The sequence below is a fragment of the Bufo bufo genome, chromosome 4 (genome assembly GCF_905171765.1).
Source record: "Bufo bufo chromosome 4, aBufBuf1.1, whole genome shotgun sequence".
NCBI lineage: Eukaryota > Metazoa > Chordata > Amphibia > Anura > Bufonidae > Bufo > Bufo bufo.
The window spans coordinates 145992342-146009895 of record NC_053392.1 but is presented as its reverse complement, the minus strand read 5'-3'; the positions used below and the strand labels follow the sequence as shown (position 1 = coordinate 146009895).

General features: G+C 42.1%; 1 protein-coding gene across 1 annotated transcript in view; it reads left to right on the top strand.

Moving 5' to 3' along the window:
• The window catches only part of CLSTN2 (calsyntenin 2), a 1304869-nt gene that overhangs the window by 508890 nt on the left and 778425 nt on the right, over positions 1-17554 (top strand). The window lies entirely within an intron of this gene.

Sequence of the window (17554 nt, the reverse complement as noted above, 5' to 3'; positions counted from 1 at the left end):
GGCACTCCAATACACCCTAATTACACATAAAGGAGGGCATCATACACACCCTTGAAAAATTATGATTGAGGGTCTGCTGGTGACCCTCACAAACATTAGGGGCAAGTGCCTGCTGCTGTGCTGACCATCTAAAACATTAGTGAAGAGGGCCTGCTGCTGATCTGACCATCTAAAACATTATGGTCGAGGGCCTGCTGGTGAACCTCTAAAACATTAGGGGTGAGGGTCTGCTGCTGAGCTGACCCTCTAAAACATTAGGAGCGAGGGCATCCTAATAAACATGTTGATATAATGGAGGAGGAAGGTGAGTAGGACTAGAAAAGGAAGATTGAAGCATATACTCTTTTTTGTGGTGGAAGGGGTGCATGGGAATACAGTGTATTCAATACACCATAAAAGCCACATTTAAAGTGCCTTTATGTTCAGCCACTTTCCTCTGATGGAGTACAGAAGTCAGGGGCAATCCAGACCTTGTTCATTTTGATAAGAGTCAACCTGTCAGCATGTAGATGCGCTTATCAGTTATTATGAACCCAGCAGCACTAAATACCCGCTCTGACAAAACGCTGGCGGCAGGGCAGGCCAGCACCTCCAGTTCGTGCCACGTGTCCAGCTTGGACACCCAATAGTTGTAAGGCATAGAGGGATCACTGAGGATGCTGACATGGTCTGCTACGTACTCCTTTACCATCTTCCAAAACTTTCCCCTTCTTGTGACACTAGGCTGACTATCAGGGTGAGGGTGTTGGCAGGGTGTCATGAAACTGTCCCAGGCCTTGTAGAGTGTTGCCCTGCCTCTTTTGAAACTGCTGTGTGTTTCCCTCGTCTCCCCTCCTTGGTTGCCCAAGGAACTACGTACTCTGCCGCCCGCGTTGTCAGCTGAAAATTTTTGGAGCAATTTTTCCACAAGGACCTTCTGGTATTGCACCGTTTTGCTAGTCCTCTCCACCACAGGAATAATAGATGAGAAGTTCTCTTTGTAGCGGAGGTCGAGAAGGTTGAACAACCAGTAATTGGTTTTGGCCAAAATGCGTATAACGTGATGGCCACGGGAAAGGCAGCATAACATAAAGTCAGCCATGTGTGCCAGATTCCCCACAGACAAGACTTCGCTGTCCTCATCAGGAGGATGACTCTCAATCTCCTCATCCTCTTCCTCCTCTTCGGCCCATCCACGCTGAACAGATTGAATAAACCTGCTATGGGTACTACCCTCTGTAGCTGAGGCAACCATCTCCTCCTCCTCCTCATCATCATCCAATTCGCCTTCCCCCATTTCCACCTCTCTTACATACAAAGCGTCCTTCTTCATTGTGAGTGGCGAGTGTTTCAGTAGACACAGAAGTGGGATGGTTACGCTGATAATAGCCGCATCGCCGCTCACCATCTGTGTTGATTCCTTAAAGTTTATTAAAACCTCACAGAGGTCAGACATACATTCCCACTCCTCGCTTGTTAAGAGCGGAAACTGACTGGAAAGGCAAAAACCATGTTGCAGCTGGTATTCCACTACATCTCTATGCTGCTCACAAAGTCTGGCCAACATGTGGAACGTCGAGTTCCAGTGCGTGCTGACGTCGCACAACAGCCATCAGGCTGCGGAAAGCCTCAGTGTCCACAGGCCTAAATGGCAGCATTTCCAGGGCCAGCAATTTGGAAAGGTGCGCATTTAGTGCTATGGCCTGTGGGTGGGTGGCTAGGTATTTGCGCTTTTGATCAAATGCCTGGGGTAAGGACATTTGTACTCTGCGCTGGGATATGGAAGTGGATATGGTCGCTGATGGTGCTTGCGAAGGTCCAGATGTAGGGCGGGAGGCATCTGGGCCTGCGTCTTTTACAAGGGATAGGCCAGCACGTAACACAGGGGAAGAGGAGGCAGTTGTGTGACTCACAGACACTGATTGTGGACCCAGGTGTTTCGGTCCACCTATTAGGGTGCTTTGATGCCATGTGGCGGATCATGCTGGTGGTGGTGAGGTTGCTAGTGTTAACGCCCCTACTTATTTTAGTATGGCAAAGTTTGCAAATGACAATTCTTTTATCGTCCGCACTTTCCTCAAAAAAGCGCCAGACTGCGGAACACCTCCCCTTGTCAAGGGAGATTGCCGCAAGGGGGTGCTCCGGGGAACCATTGCGGACCTGTTTGGAGTGGCCCACCTTCTCCCTTTTGCCACCCCACTTCCTCTTCCAGCCTGTTGCGCTGCTGATGATCCCCCCCCATCTGCTGTCCTCGCTCGGCTTGCCACCTTCCCAGGTTGGGTTAGTGATTTCATCGTCCACCACCTCCTCTTCCACATCCTCACTCTGGTCATCCTCCTGACTTGTTGACCTAACAACAACCTCAGTTATTGACAACTGTGTCTCATCCTCATCATGAACCTTTTGGGACACTAATTATGGTTGACTTATTGGCAACTGTGTCTCATAATCATCATCCACCTTGTGAAACACTAATTGCCGTTCCCCACCGTCATCTTCTTGTGACTGTGGATGCTCAAGAGTTTGGGAATCAGGGCACAATATCTCCTCATGTCCCTCTTCAAGTGGGCTTGTCGAGAGGCTCAAATCAAAGAATGGCGCTGAAAAGAGATCCTCTAAATATCCGAGTATGGTATCACTTGTTTGGCAAGACTCTCCATTGTGGGAGGAAGGAGGATCAGGGTGAGGATTCTGTTGACCGGACTTTGTGAGAGACATCGTGGTGCTTAACCGACTGTAAGAATTATCTACTGTAATCCAACCGACCACCTAGTCGCACTGGTGTGACTTTGAGAGTGGTGTCCTGTGCCGCCCTGCAAACTGGGACATGAAGCTAGGTATCATGGATGAGTGTACTTCTTGTCCTAAAAAAAACACAATTCCTGTCCTTACACTATCTGACCCTTCTGCTGCAGCTCTCCCTGACTAAGACTTAACCGAACTACGTGTCATCGGGTGCTATTTAGCACCCGATGACGCGTTCCGGACAGCCAATCACTGTAATGCCAGTAACCAACATGACGACGACATTACATTGAGTGGCAGTACTTCCCCGCATGTTTATTGGCTGCTAAGCAGCCAACAAACGTATGGGGAGGAGACTTGAGCATCGTGCTCGAGCACAAGCGGTGTTCGGCTGAACACCGCGATGTGCCGAGCATCACGATGCTCGAGTAAAAATGGTGTTCGACCGAGCATGCTTGCCCAACACTAGTCTATACACATAGCTTTTCTTCATACATGAACTCAACACAGGTGCACATAGAGCCCTAATGGATCCATGTTATGGACCCTGATATATTAATGGGCATCATGATAGAAATACAATGTATCACATAATCAACAATCTGCTTTGTTGGGTCCTGTTGGTGTCTGTCCCATGGTGGATCTGGCATTACATAGTGGATCCCATGGTGGATCTGGAAGTTGTAAAAGTATTCTAGCTATGTTTTTTTTTTTTATCAAGATTTATTGCCTTCCTATGGATCAACTTGCAGGACAACAACAGGCATAATTGGATGGACAGATGTCTTTTTTCAGCCTTGCAAACTATGTTACTATGTTATTTGACAGAAGTAAAACATGATCTCTTTCTTTCAGAAACATTACTACAGTTAGTTGTCCATGAGTTATGTGCGGTATTGCACAGCTTCCCATGATTCAGACTGTTTCAATCCCACACAGAGCCCATCGGCTCCCAAGTTTTATACTATAAAGTTTTATACTATAATGCAACTCCTTTAACTCAAAGAGGTTGTATGTAGAGATGAGCAAACTGATTCTTAACAAATCAAATTGGTTTCGAATTTCCCAAAAATTCTGTTCCTAACTATTTTACATTAAAAAACTGAGATGAAGGCATCTTCAACCACAAATGGATCATTTTTGAATAAAACCATTTTTGAATAAAAAAAAAAAAACTGATAGTGCAGTGTGTTATTAAACAGGCTGTTTGTTACCACTCACTACCATCCATGTACCCATAGACATATATGTTAAAAAGCTTGAAATCGATTGGATTCAGTCCTAGGAGACCTGAGGATGTTACACATGGATTATTTTTTTGTAATTGGGGCACTTTTGATTTAGAGTTGGACCAAATCGAATCTTATTGCCAGTTCGACCAAAGTGGACACAATCATTTTTGGGGGAAATTAGCTGATGTATGATTTCAGGTTTTTTAATACTATTTTTGAGGCCAAGCCAGGAGTTGTTTCAAAAACAGAAAACTGATTTATCAAGGCCAGTGTGTGCTATGCCAGTCTTGATAGGGCTTGTAACATTGGTGGAGGCAGTTAACTTATGATGAAGTGTAGGCCTTGTCATAAAGTTAAATATCTCTTCTGGAAGTCTGTGCTCCAGACAGAACTCTGCTCCACATCATAGCTGGCATAGATTTCAGAAGAAAAAAAGACACAGTGCAGCAGCACCCTGCAAATCAGATAAAGTACAACAATGCCATAGTCACAAAAATAATGATTACAAAAATTATGGTGCTAATGCTACACTTATTTATAAAGTGAGATGCTTGGCCAATGCATTTTGTACAAAACCATCTGAGCCCGTCTGCCGAACGTCAAGGCGATCTCTGTTAGACGGGTCCTAACACTAAATACTACCTGTTATGCGCCATAATGACCGCCATAAAATTCAGGGAGTGTTGGATCCACATGCATGTTGGATCCGCTCTGCCTTTTTCCATTTTTTGGGCCATAATGGCGTCCATTACAAGGGATGCAGGTACCAACATGCATGCCGAGCCCACTCTATACATTTCCTGGTGCTAGACAGCTTCCAATGAATGTAGTGAGAGCCGGCTACAGCTTTATACTGAAAGTAATTAAAATCAGCCTATGGGGCAGACAGGCTAATCAGGAGTCACGACTCACTGGAGTGCCCCATCTCCAGCATAGTAAATCTGCAAAAAAAGGGGGTTAGTCAGCACCTCCCAGTGCGCAGGTGCACGCTGCCATGGCAAAAACCTAGAAGAAAAAAAGAGACAATGCAGCAGCACCCTGCAAATCAGATAAAGTACAACAATGCCATAGTCACAAAAATAATGATTACAAAAAGTATGGTGCTAATGCTACACTTTTCCTGGTGCTAGACAGCTTCCAATGAATGTAGTGAGAGCAGGCTACAGCTTTATACTGAAAGTAATTAAAATCAGCCTATGGGGCAGACAGGCTAATCAGGAGTGCACGGCTCGGCATGCATGTTGGTACCTGCATCCCTTGTAATGGAGGCCATTATGGGCCAAAAAATGGAAAAAGGTAGAGTGGATCCAACATGCATGTGGATCCAACACTCCCTGAATGTTATGGCGGTCATTATGGCGCATAACAGGTAGTATTTAGTGTTAGGACCCGGCTAACAGAGATCACCTTGACGTTCGGCAGTCGGGCTCAGATGGTTTTGTACAAAATGCATTTGCCAAGCATCTCACTTTATAAATAAGTGTAGCATTAGCACCATAATTTTTGTAATCATTATTTTTGTGACTATGGCATTGTTGTACTTTATCTGATTTGCAGGGTGCTGCTGCACTGTCTCTTTTTTTCTTCTAGGTTTTTGCCATGGCAGCGGCACCTGCGCACTGGGAGGTGCTGACTAACCCCCTTTTTTTGGCATAGATTTCAGTCATCGTTATGCCAGTTTCTGGCTTAGTGATGATAAATGTGCGGGGGTACAGATCTAGTAGAGTTAACACACATGCTTTATGAGACTTGTTATCTAAACTAAATGCGTTAAGCAGACACCTTCAATTGCTTTTCAATGGCTTTTGTTTCAAGATAACATGATGAGTTAAGAAATTTAAGTTAAGAGTTTGTGTGTTAACCCTGCTACATCTCCAGTTGCGATGGCCCCATCCAAACTGTGTCCTTGCCATGCTCCTTTTCAAAACCAGTGAAAGTGGAGTAAAATCACCAGTAGCAACTACATTTAGTCTCAATGGTGTTTTAAAAGTCCTGAAACTGGGACAGGAAAAATGGAATAGGGGAAATGTTCTCCATTTTTGATCCATTCATGGTTTTGCCTCCAAAAACTGCATCAAAAAACCTAAACCTAGAAATCCAGGCTTAGGGAGAAATTTATCATGAGAGAAATATTTAAAGTTTTTCAGGAGTCTGTGTTAAATTTGTTTGATAAATTTAGTTTATCTTTAAGTCTATCACTTCAATTTTGAGATATTACTCCACTCTCTATGCCACCTCATTAGTAGAGTAAGATTGCAACATTTTTTGGTGACTTTTAGTCTTTTAGTCTCAGTTGATAAATTTATCATAAATAAGTCCAACAGGTTAACCATGCACCCTTTCCCACCCACTTTTCAAAACTGAAGTGAGTGATGTAAAAATGCAACAAAAAGTTTGCACAAATACGACCAAAAGTCACAAAGCCATATTTTTGATCCCTTAATTCTGAAATGCAGTACTTGATAAATTCCATCCTTTAGTGTTTTCTGTGTTTAGTTCAGTTATAAAGTACAAATGGCTCTTGTACTGGCAATACATGAAGGACTTTATATTGCGGGTACACAAAGTTATTACTTTGCAAAAGTGACAGCATTCACATATGAAAATTGATGGCTGACCTCAGTATTCTAACGGAATAGTGGCAATTTAATACTGTACATTTTCCTGCAGTAATTCAGTAGTCAGTATTTAGTCACCATTTTCAGTCTAGACTGAACTTCCCTAAATGTTAAAATGTGATTTTTTTTCCCACAAAGTTTTTTTCGTTGATCTCCAGTAAGTATCTTTGTGCCTTAAATTAAAGGTGAATCATTTAATGTTTCTTTTTTACTTCTTTTGTTTTAAACCTATATGAGGGACTCAAGATACATTAGCTGCAGGTGAATAACAGATTATACTTGTATACAGTTGTACAATGTGATTCATTCTTTCTGAACTTTGTAAAACTTTGCTACCGCAATGCAATTTTGAACAGTAAAATATAAACTGACGGATCCTCTAGGATAAAGGAATTAGAAAAGCAATGCATTAGAGAGTCACAATTAAAGATATTTATGGTAATGTTCAGAAAATGTACCACTATGGTACTAATTGACTTCAGTGGGGTCATACAAAAGTCCTATTTCTACATCCAGACAGACACTGCTATTTCTACTCCCACTTGTCCAGATTGCCACTTGTCCTCTAATTGACACTAAGGTATTGAAGCATCCTTATACTTAATGGACTTTGCTGTGTACTGACCTAATAAACACTATTAATAGTTTCCCTCTTTTATGACCAAAGAAAAAGAATATTACAATAACCAAATCTTTAAAACAGTAACGAAACGTAAGAATAGACTATCCCCCTCAAGGCAAATTTTTGCAATTTCGGAATGTTGACATAAAAGCTCAATGAACATTTGGTCCATTTCCAAAGAAGAGCCTCTAGGTTTTTGAGGGGTGGCCGGGTAGCAAAAGAGCTTCACACAATGGGGGTATTTATCATGTCCTGGCTTCAAAAGTCACATATAGGGGCTTTAAAATGTTGGGCTTACTATGCAACTTTTGGCATTTTTACACCACTCATTCCAACTTTGAAAAGTAGCTTTGTTAATTAGATTTATTACTGCACCTTTTTAAAAAGTTGCTAAAGAAATTGCAACACTCTCGAGTAGGGGGTGGTGTAATAAAACTGGAGTAGCATTTCTAGACAAAAGTGTTTAAAAATGGACTACAGTAGATTTAATACTAAAAGTGCAATATTTGATCAATTTGGTGCAAGGTATACCAGTGTAGACTCAAGCAAAACTGACTTTAAATATTACCTTCATGATCATTTTTTTGGCTTATATACTGTAGGAATAGGCCATTATTAAAGAATAAGATAGAGGCTCGTATGTCGTGTATACCTCTTTTATCTGTCTAATTTTTGTCTGCCATCTTGGTTCCTTCATCCCATCAGAATGAATCCTACATTTCCCATCATGCCTGGCCTTGCATAAAAAGAGGTGGCAGAGTCTCACCACACTGCACCGCTCTAAACCCTGTGTAACCATAAGAGATCAGTGACAGCTGCTATCCCCTCACACTGCAGGGTCTCCATGCATTCCTATGTGATGCAGCTTGAGCCTGTCTGCCCTCTGTGCCTTGTCATCTCTCTCTTTCCTCTGTTAGTTGTTACATACAGAAGGCAGGGAGACCAGTGTGAAGCCACATCCCATAGAACTGCACTGTGAGTCAGGAGGTTTTTATAACTGCAGCTAATCACTGTATACATTCACCTACTATATAAAGTATCTGCACTGTTGGTCCTTTAGAAAGGGACATTATGTTTTCTCCAGAATACAGTGATAAATATTGTTGATTGCAAAAATTGTAATTGCTAATTTTTATCGTGAATATTGGCACTTTGAGAATTTGCGAATATCTAGAATATAGTGCTATTTCTTCATAATCGCAAATATTCTAGATTTTTTTCATCAGTACCCATGATCCCTCACTGCTTCTTGTTTGTGGGCCAATGAGAAGGCTGCAATATCTTTATGACTTTAGGAGTAGTGTTGATCGCGAGTTTTCGTATCGCTAATTTTCCCATTGCCGATTTTTGCAATCAAGAAAATAATGACTGGAGATCACGAGCCCCAGGCTGCCATAGCAACTGATATAAAACCCAACAATTTCTCTGATCTGTCTAACCAACCAGATGTCATAGTCAGTATTAACATGAGTTTAAATGTTGGGACATTCGAGGGGTTACATTACGGGGTTCTGAGTTATCCCAAATGACTATCATGTCAGCTATATTAAACAACTGTCCCTAACCATGTATGGAGCGGGTTTAGCTCGTGTGCCTGATCCATACACCTCTTCCACCGCTGACATACAGTTACATCAAGGAGCCTCAGGAAGTTGGGGGTCATTTAGTAAGACCTGCATTTTAGACTTTGGTCTTTATAACCCCTATATCTGGTGATGGATCTGCCAAAGTTCTGAAGAGGCACCGGCCTCTCCATAACTTTGAGGCATCCAGCGCCAGTCTAAATGTAAGACAGCTTCCTTGCTTGCTTACCTATAGACCATTTTCTACGGCTAAACAGGAGTAGAAAATTATGAATGAATAAGGCCTCCTGGCCCGTCCCCTTCCCCGTCCACACCATGCCCACGTAATAACCTTTGCACCACAACCTGCGCCAGAAATACACCTAATATAGGTGCATGTTGGTGAGATGTTGTTGGAAGAATGACTTTGTGTAGCCAAATTAGAATATTTCTACAAAGAAGGGGTCAAAATGCATCCACAGCAATGTAAAATACTAAATCTCCAGTTATGAAGAATGCTTAACTACAGTTGTCAAAGTCAAAGGTGCACAACTAGTTCCACATTGGTGATGTAGGTTTTGATTCTGATTTAAATCTTTATTACATTTATTTAGTAAATGGAATGATTATTTAACGGCTTCATTTTGTGTTTACTCGTGTTGTCTTATATTAATTGGATGATCGGAAACATTTAAATGTGACGAATTAGCAAAAATAGAAGAAAATGGATGAGGAGCAAATACTTCTTTGCAACAGTAATATTCAGTTAGTGGTTTGTAAGTGTTAGGGCTCATGCACACGACGTATGTATTCTGCGGTCTGCAAAAAACGGAAAATACAGACGACGTCCGTGTGCATTCCGTATTTTGCGGAACGGAACAGCTGGCCCCCAATAGTACACTACTATCTTTGTCCGTAATGCGGACAATAATAGGACATGTTCTATTTTTTTGCAGAACGGACATAAGGAAACAGAATGCAAACGGAGTAACTTCCGTTTTTTTGGGCGGACCCATTGAAATGAATGGTCCCTAATACGGTCCGCAAAAGAAACAGAACAGACACGAAAAGGAAATACGTTTCTATGTATGTGCCCGAACTATGCAGCTTAGTAATATAATTAATTCTAAAAACTGTACAGACAGGCCAATATCAGACTCCTCCACCCCTTGTGTAGTCCCAGAAGTGGAGCTGCTGATGAGCGTTTTGATGTTCAGACACAGCAGAGAGCTTCCTCCCCCTTTTTGTGTTGATGACATGATGAAGGGGGTTGATGGTTGTTTTTAGTATGCATGCAGCAAGAAGCGTATGGAGCAATTAAAGAGTTAAAGGGGTTGTTCGGGTTCAGAGCTGAACCGGGACATACCTCCATTTTAACCCCGGCAGCCCTGGCTAAATCGCGCAGGGCAAAGGCATTTTTAGGAGTTCCGGTGACGAACCGGGCTCTCCATGGGGCTGCCAGGAAGCCCGGTGACGTCACCAGCACTGATGGGCAGGCTTTAGCGCTGCCCTTGCCAGTAAAACGGCTAGGGCAGCGCTAAAGCACGCCCATCAGAGCCAGTGACGTCACCGAACACACTGCAGTGTGTTATTGTAAACAAAAGAGCCCATGCTCTGTGCGATCTAGCGCAGGGCAAGGGAGCACATCAGAGCATGAGATGCTCCGATGCTAGCCTCAGGGGCACTGCCTGGGTGTAAATATGGGTATGTCCGGGCTCTGAACCCGAACAACCCCTTTAAAAAGAGAACAAATATTAGAGGTTAAAAAAGTCAGGATGAAATTGATAGAGGTGAGACCACAGCATAAGGGCTTGCTCACGCGACCATTGCCCCTCCGTTCCCATGCTGTGGACCGCAAATTGCGGTCCGCAATGCACGGGCACCGGCCGTGGGGCTGCTCAAATGGGGTCCGCGATCCGTCCGTTCAGCAAAAGATAGAGCAAGTTCTATCTTTTTGCGGTGTGGAGGCACGGAACGGAACCCACGGATGCACTCCGTAGTGCTTCCGTAGGGTTCCGTTCCGTTTCGCACAGCATCTCCGGATTTGTGAATGCGGAATGCACACGACCGGTGCCCCGTGTATTGCGGACCCGCCATATTCGGGCCGCAGTACAGCAACGGAGGGGCAGCGGTCATGTGAACAAGCCCTAACACTTAGCTTTCATCGCACAATGCAGCACTTGTTTATTTAAATGTGACAAAACTATTGTAATTGAAATTAATTGAACTTGATTTGTAACCATTTGCATTTAAGTGCTTTGTGTCACGACTGCAATCCGGCACATAGGTGGTTAAGTAGAATTGCATTAATTGTCATTATGTCCATCTGTGTGTGTGTTCTGCCTCTTTCTTACAGTAAGATGCTCTGTGAGTAGCAGTACTCTGTAAATAGCAGCAGTCACTTCAGGCCACTGCATACCACTTTTTTTTAATAATGTACGGTGAAGTATTTCATAAGTGCAAACAATATGTATATTTAATTTGCAATGTCTTACTCCACAGCTGTTACAATTAAAGGGCTTTTGTCACTTCAGCAAGTGGCATTTATCATGTAGAGAAAGTTAATACAAGTCACTTACTAATGTATTGTGATTGTTCATATTGTCTCTTTTGCTGTCTTGATTCTTTTTTCACATTATACACTTCTTGTTTCCATGGTTACGACCACCTTGTAATCCAGCAGCGGTGGCCGTGCTTGCACACTATAGAAAAAAGTGCCGGCCTCTCTGGTGGCCAGGGCTGTGGGAGCTCACATAGGCTGATGCTTTTTCCTATAGTGTGCAAGCACGGCCACCACTGAGATTGCAGGGTGGTCTGTAACCATGGAAACGAGCAGTGTATAATGTGATGGAAAAATTTATCCAGCCAGCAAAGGAAGCAATATGGATAATAAATAAATATTAACTTTCTCAACGTGATAAATGCTATTTGCTGAAGTGACACAACAGCTTTAAGACTTTTCTTGCAGAATCAACATACGTGATGATGAAGATAGATTAACTATAGTCACCGCATACCCTTGTTGGCCACCAATCAGTGTGTGGGAATTTTGTGGACCGAAAATAGGTGTCTTTTACCAGTAAGGCCTTTGGTAAACCACAACCCCTGATAATGGTGTTGGGACCAGAGCACTGTTTGTTACAATGGGTCATTGGGTATTAATAAAGGTGATCCGTTGTGAACCCAACCTTTTGGAGTAGATATGCCACTATAGCTAAGGCTAGTAATAAGTTGGTATCCTATACCTTGGCTAATATGAGTCTACCCTACAAATCTGGACTTACTTACACAGTATATTTTTTGACACAAGAGTCAGTAAGGCCAAATTTCCAAATACCACTGGCTTAAGGTGCACCATTTTATAATTTTATTCCATTGACTTAGTGGTAGTGTATATATAGATTTGATGTAAAAACTTTTTGGCTAGGTTCATATATGAGTTGTGAACTCCGGCAATCTTTTCTAGCAGAGGAACAGACTACCTGAGGTCGCTGTATCCGGCATAACCAGACAATGCTGCGCATCACCAGATTCCCATTGATTATAATGGAATCCAACTGGGACCTGCCCACTTTCCAGCATAAGTGCAGCACTTTTTGTCTGTCCGAAAGCCAGCCGAATCCCCTCCAGATCCCATTATAGCAAATTGGGATCCAGTGTTGTGCAGCGGTGTCCAACTATGCTAGATAAGGGGAACTCCATGAGTCTGTTCTACCAGAACAGACTGCTGAAGTTCACAGTGCATGTGTGAAATTTCCATTAGGGTCCATTCACATGTCTGTAATTCTTGCTCCGCATCCGTTTTGCAATTTGGTGGAACGGGTGTGGACCCATTCATTTCAACGGGGCCACAAAAGATGCGTAATAACCGACAAGAATAGGCATTTCTATCACAGGGTTGGCCATGTGCGGTCCACAAAATGCGGTATCTGTGTCTTGCAGATCTGCAATTTGCGGACTGCAAAACACTTACGGACGTCTGAATGGACCCTTACATTGTAATTCTTGCCCAGAAACCATGAGTGCTGCAGCCTTCTTGATAGTGTTGCTCTTTCTTAATCATTTTAATAATCACAACTTTTAGCAATATATATTTATCCATATATATTGGGACATCAACACAATTCTAACATTTTTGTCTCTATACATCACCACAATGGATTTGAAATGAAGCTAACAAGATGTGCTTTAACTGCAGACTGTCAGCTTTAATTTGAGGGTATTTACATCTAAATCAGGTGAACGGTGTAGGAATTGCAACAGTTTGCATATGTGCCTCCCACTTGTTACGGAACCAAAAGTAATGGGACAATTGGTTTCTTAGCTGTTTCATCGTCAGGTGTGTGTTATTCCCTCATTATCCCAATTACAATGAGCAGATAAAAGGTCCAGAGTTCATTTCAAGTGTGCTATTTGCATTTGGAATCTGTTGCTGTCAACTCTCAAGATGAGATCCAAAGAGTTGTCACTATCAGTGAAGCAAGCCATCATTAGGGTGACAAAACAAAACAAACCCTTCAGAGAGATAGAAAAAACATCAGGCCTGGCCAAACAACTGTTTGGAGCATTCTTAAAAAGAAGAAACGCACCGGTGAGCTCAGCAACACCAAAATTTCCGGAAGACCGCGGAAAACAACTGTGGTGGTTGACCAAAGAATTCTTTCCATGGTGAAGAAAACACCCTTCATAACAGTTGGCCAGATCAAGAACACTCTCCAGGAGGTAGGTGTATGTGTATCAAAGTCAGCAATCAAGAGAAGACTTGACCAGAGTGAATACAGAGGGTTCACCACAAGATGTAAACCATTGGTGAGCCTGAAAAACAGGAAGGCCATATTAGAGTTTGCCAAACAACATCTAAAAAAGCCTTCAAAGTTCTGGAACAACATCCTATGGACAGATGAGACCAAGATCAACTTGTACCAGAGTGATGGGAAGACAAGGGTGTGGAGAAGGAAAGTAACTGCTTATGATCCTAAGCATACCACCTCATCAGTGAAGCATGGCGGTGGTAGTGTCATGGCGTGGCCATGTATGGCTGCCAATGGAACTGGTTCTCTTGTATTTATTGATGATGTGACTGCTGACAAAAGCAGCAGGATGAATTCTGAAGTGTTTCGGGCAATATTATCTGCTCATATTCAGCCAAATGCTTCAGAACTCATTGGACGGCGCTTCACAGTGCAGATGGACAATGACCCAAAGCATACTGAAAAAGCAACCATAGAGTTTTTTAAGGGAAATAAGTGGAATGTTATGTAATGGCCAAGTCAATCACCTGACCTGAATCCGATTGAGCATGCATTTCACTTGCTCAAGACAAAACTGAAGGGAAAATGCCCCACAAGCAGGAACTGAAGACAGTTGCAGTAGAGGCCTGGCAGAGCATCTCCAGGGATGAAACCCAGTGTCTGGTGATGTCTATGCGTTCCAGACTTCAGGCTGTAATTGACTGCAAAGGATTTTAAACCAAGTATTAAAAAGTGAAAGTTTGATTTATGATTATTATTATGTCCCATTACTTTTGGTCCCTTAACAAGTGGGAGGCACATATGCAAACTGTTGTAATTCCTACACCGTTCCCCTGATTTGGATGTAAATACCCTCAAATTAATGCTGACAGTCTGCAGTTAAAGCACATCCTGTTCGTCTCATTTCAAATCCATTGTGTTGGTGTATAGAGCCAAAAATGTTAGAATTGTGTTGATGTCCCAATATTTATGGACCTGACTGTACACTATGTTTAAAAGATATCTGTCACCGTGATATTGGACTATAATCTATAGTAATACATGACTAGTACGGCAGATAAAGAGTTCCGATTTTTAATATTCCTATAACCCTCATTTCTCTGAGCTGAAGTACATTTTCAGGACCGCCGTGCATACGCTCATGACTCCTCCATTATGTTAGCATGGCACAGCAGTCCAGACTGCAGGGGAATGGGGGGGCACTAGGAAAAAAAAATTGTGAACCTGGACTAATGTGTAGTAATATTAATGCAGATAATAGTTCAGACATGTGGTGACAGATTCCCTTTAAAATATAAAATCCTACCAAATTTAACAAAAAAACTCCAATTATCTAATATCCATGGGTATGGCCTGATCCATTAGGTGAAACTGCATTTTGGCCAGGTAGTATTCTCTGTTTCAGTTACACCTACAGCCTGTCATTATTGTGAGATGCCCATTCAAAGGAGTTAAAGGGGTTGGCCACTTCATAAGAATATTTGAGATCTGGTATGTGCCATGGCACAATAAGCTCACAACATACTTTTATATTACAAAGTTCCCTGACTAACAGTCCATGGTCTATGTAAACAGTGCAGTGTTGCAGCTGTCCGGTCCTTGTGAACCAAAGTGTCAGCATTCGTGTGGTGTACTCACACAACTGCTTATTTTTTGCCAGTACTGCACTTGTGCAGAAGAGGATGGAGCTGTCGATGGCAAAAAAAAGCCATTGTATGAGTAAAGTACATGACCACTAGGTTGACCATATTTACTCTTTTCGACGGACATGTCCTCTTTCTGGGATTTAAAAAAATTGCCCGACTGGGCTTTATAAATTAAAAAAAAAAGTCTAGGGGGGGGGACCGGTTGGCACCACTAGGCGGGCACTGTAATCTGCTACAGTGCAAGAACTGAAGGACCTGTGAAGATGTCACTGTGAGGTGTTCAGAGCAGGCAGGGGCAGAGTTCAGCAATAAAGAATTGATAAGCCTGAGAAACCTTAGAGGTTGAATTGTCCTTTGATATCCCATAATAATGGCCTGAACATGCTGGGAGTTGCATTGCTCTCCTCTAATTAAATATCCTTTGTTACCCCATAATAATGGCCTGGATATGCTAAGAGTTGTAGTCCTCTCCTCTTATACTCCCTCCCTGAAATATCCTCTCACATCTTATAATAATGAGGAACCTATATATAGCCCAAAACAAGTTCAGGGCCCACCCCTGATTATAGCATGAAAACCGACCAGAAGGAGTGGGTCAATATAGTACAAAAAACACTAATGGTACCAAAGTAATCCAAAAATAGCATAATTTTATTAGAAAATCACAAAAAACACACATGATTGACACAAGTCACACAAAGACATTTAACACAGGTCACAATACATATTAAAAACCAAGAGGACTGATGGTGAACTGCTGGTATATATTAATGAAGTGCACGTGCAATAATCCTGATTGGTCATCAGTAGAAAGGTACATTAAACCTGACCGCTATGGCTCCAAATTGCATAATACAACCCATATGCATATATTGTACAACAGATACCAAAATTTGGGGGTGATGATACACACCACAAAGGCTGACTGAGGCGATATGGTGACTACAATTAAAATAGGCACATAGAAAATACTGACCAAGCAACTTAGTATACCACGCAGCAACACCACCGGTCCGCTCCCCAATGCACGTTTCGCGTTCAGCTTTTTCAAGGGGTACGCGAAACGTGCGTTGGGGAGTTGTGGTCGGTTTTCATCTCATAATAATGGCCTGGACATGCTGGGAGTTGTAGTCATATCCTCTTATACTGTACCTCCTCCCTGTAATGTGCTTAGCTATTATATTATCTTAGCCTGGAAATGCAGAGTGTTCTAGTCCTTTTCTCCTATACTTTCTAGCTGAAATATTCTCTGATATCCCATAATACCGACATTGACATGCTGAAAGTTGTTGTTCTCTCCTCTTATACCTCCTCCCTGTGATGTCCTCAGATGCTGTGTGTCGAATCTTCACCCACTGCCCGGGGATGGTGTCCTCATTTTGGGGGTTATGAAAATGGTCATCCCAGTGACCGCTGCCATTTTGTTTTCTATGGACAGGGCGGTACTGGACTGGCAGCCAGGCAACTTCCATAAAAGTGACTTAGATGAGATAAAAGTATGTTGTGAATTTATTGTGCCATATTATGTACTGAAGTGGGATAACTGTTGCTATTTTATGTCTAAAGTCAGCTTGAAGGCCATCAGTAGCTTGATAGATGTTGGCTTCATCACCTGTTGTGGTGTATGTATACTATTTCTGAATAATATTTAGCTTTTGGTCTACATACAATATTTATTGACCTGAAAATCTGTTGTTTCTGTTCTGATTTCATGTATGTTTTTATTTTTATTTTTTGAAAAGATGAGTACTCTTTACTCCTTAACCATATGTCTATAGAGTATTAGTATTGCTTTCTACTGAAAGAAATTGCTAGTGACTCTGGAGAGTTCATTCTAACCATATGTAATTTATTATGCTGCTATATATAGATGAATGTTGACTCGTATCTCTTATTGTGTATATAATAAATATATGTTTACCCTTGTGCAAAGAGTCTTTCCAATTATATTTTCATTTTTCTCATTTAATCTAAAGTCATGATTTCAGCATACACCAAATGAATAGTTTAGCAGAAGTCCTGTGGGTTTCTGGATTTTTTTTTCAGTAATGCAGGTGCAAGAAAGAAAAATAAATGGTCTGTAGAGGCACCTGTTTCATCGTCTGTGATTTTGTTTTCAATCGGCCCTTTGCTTTATGAGACAAGCTGTTCGTCTGTCCGCTGAAATGAGCTGATTGCTGTGCGGGCAAACTGCCAAAGTCACTGAGCAAATTTTCAAACAAGGAAGAAACAGCTATAAGTAACAGATAATGGGGGTCTCTACCTGTTCTATACTTGCAATGAATGAGACGTTGCTCGCTTAATACCGTCATACAATCATATACTATGATACATCTATAATTTTCTATGAAATGTTGAACATATAGATACGGTTATTTGTCATTATGGTCAGACCAAAG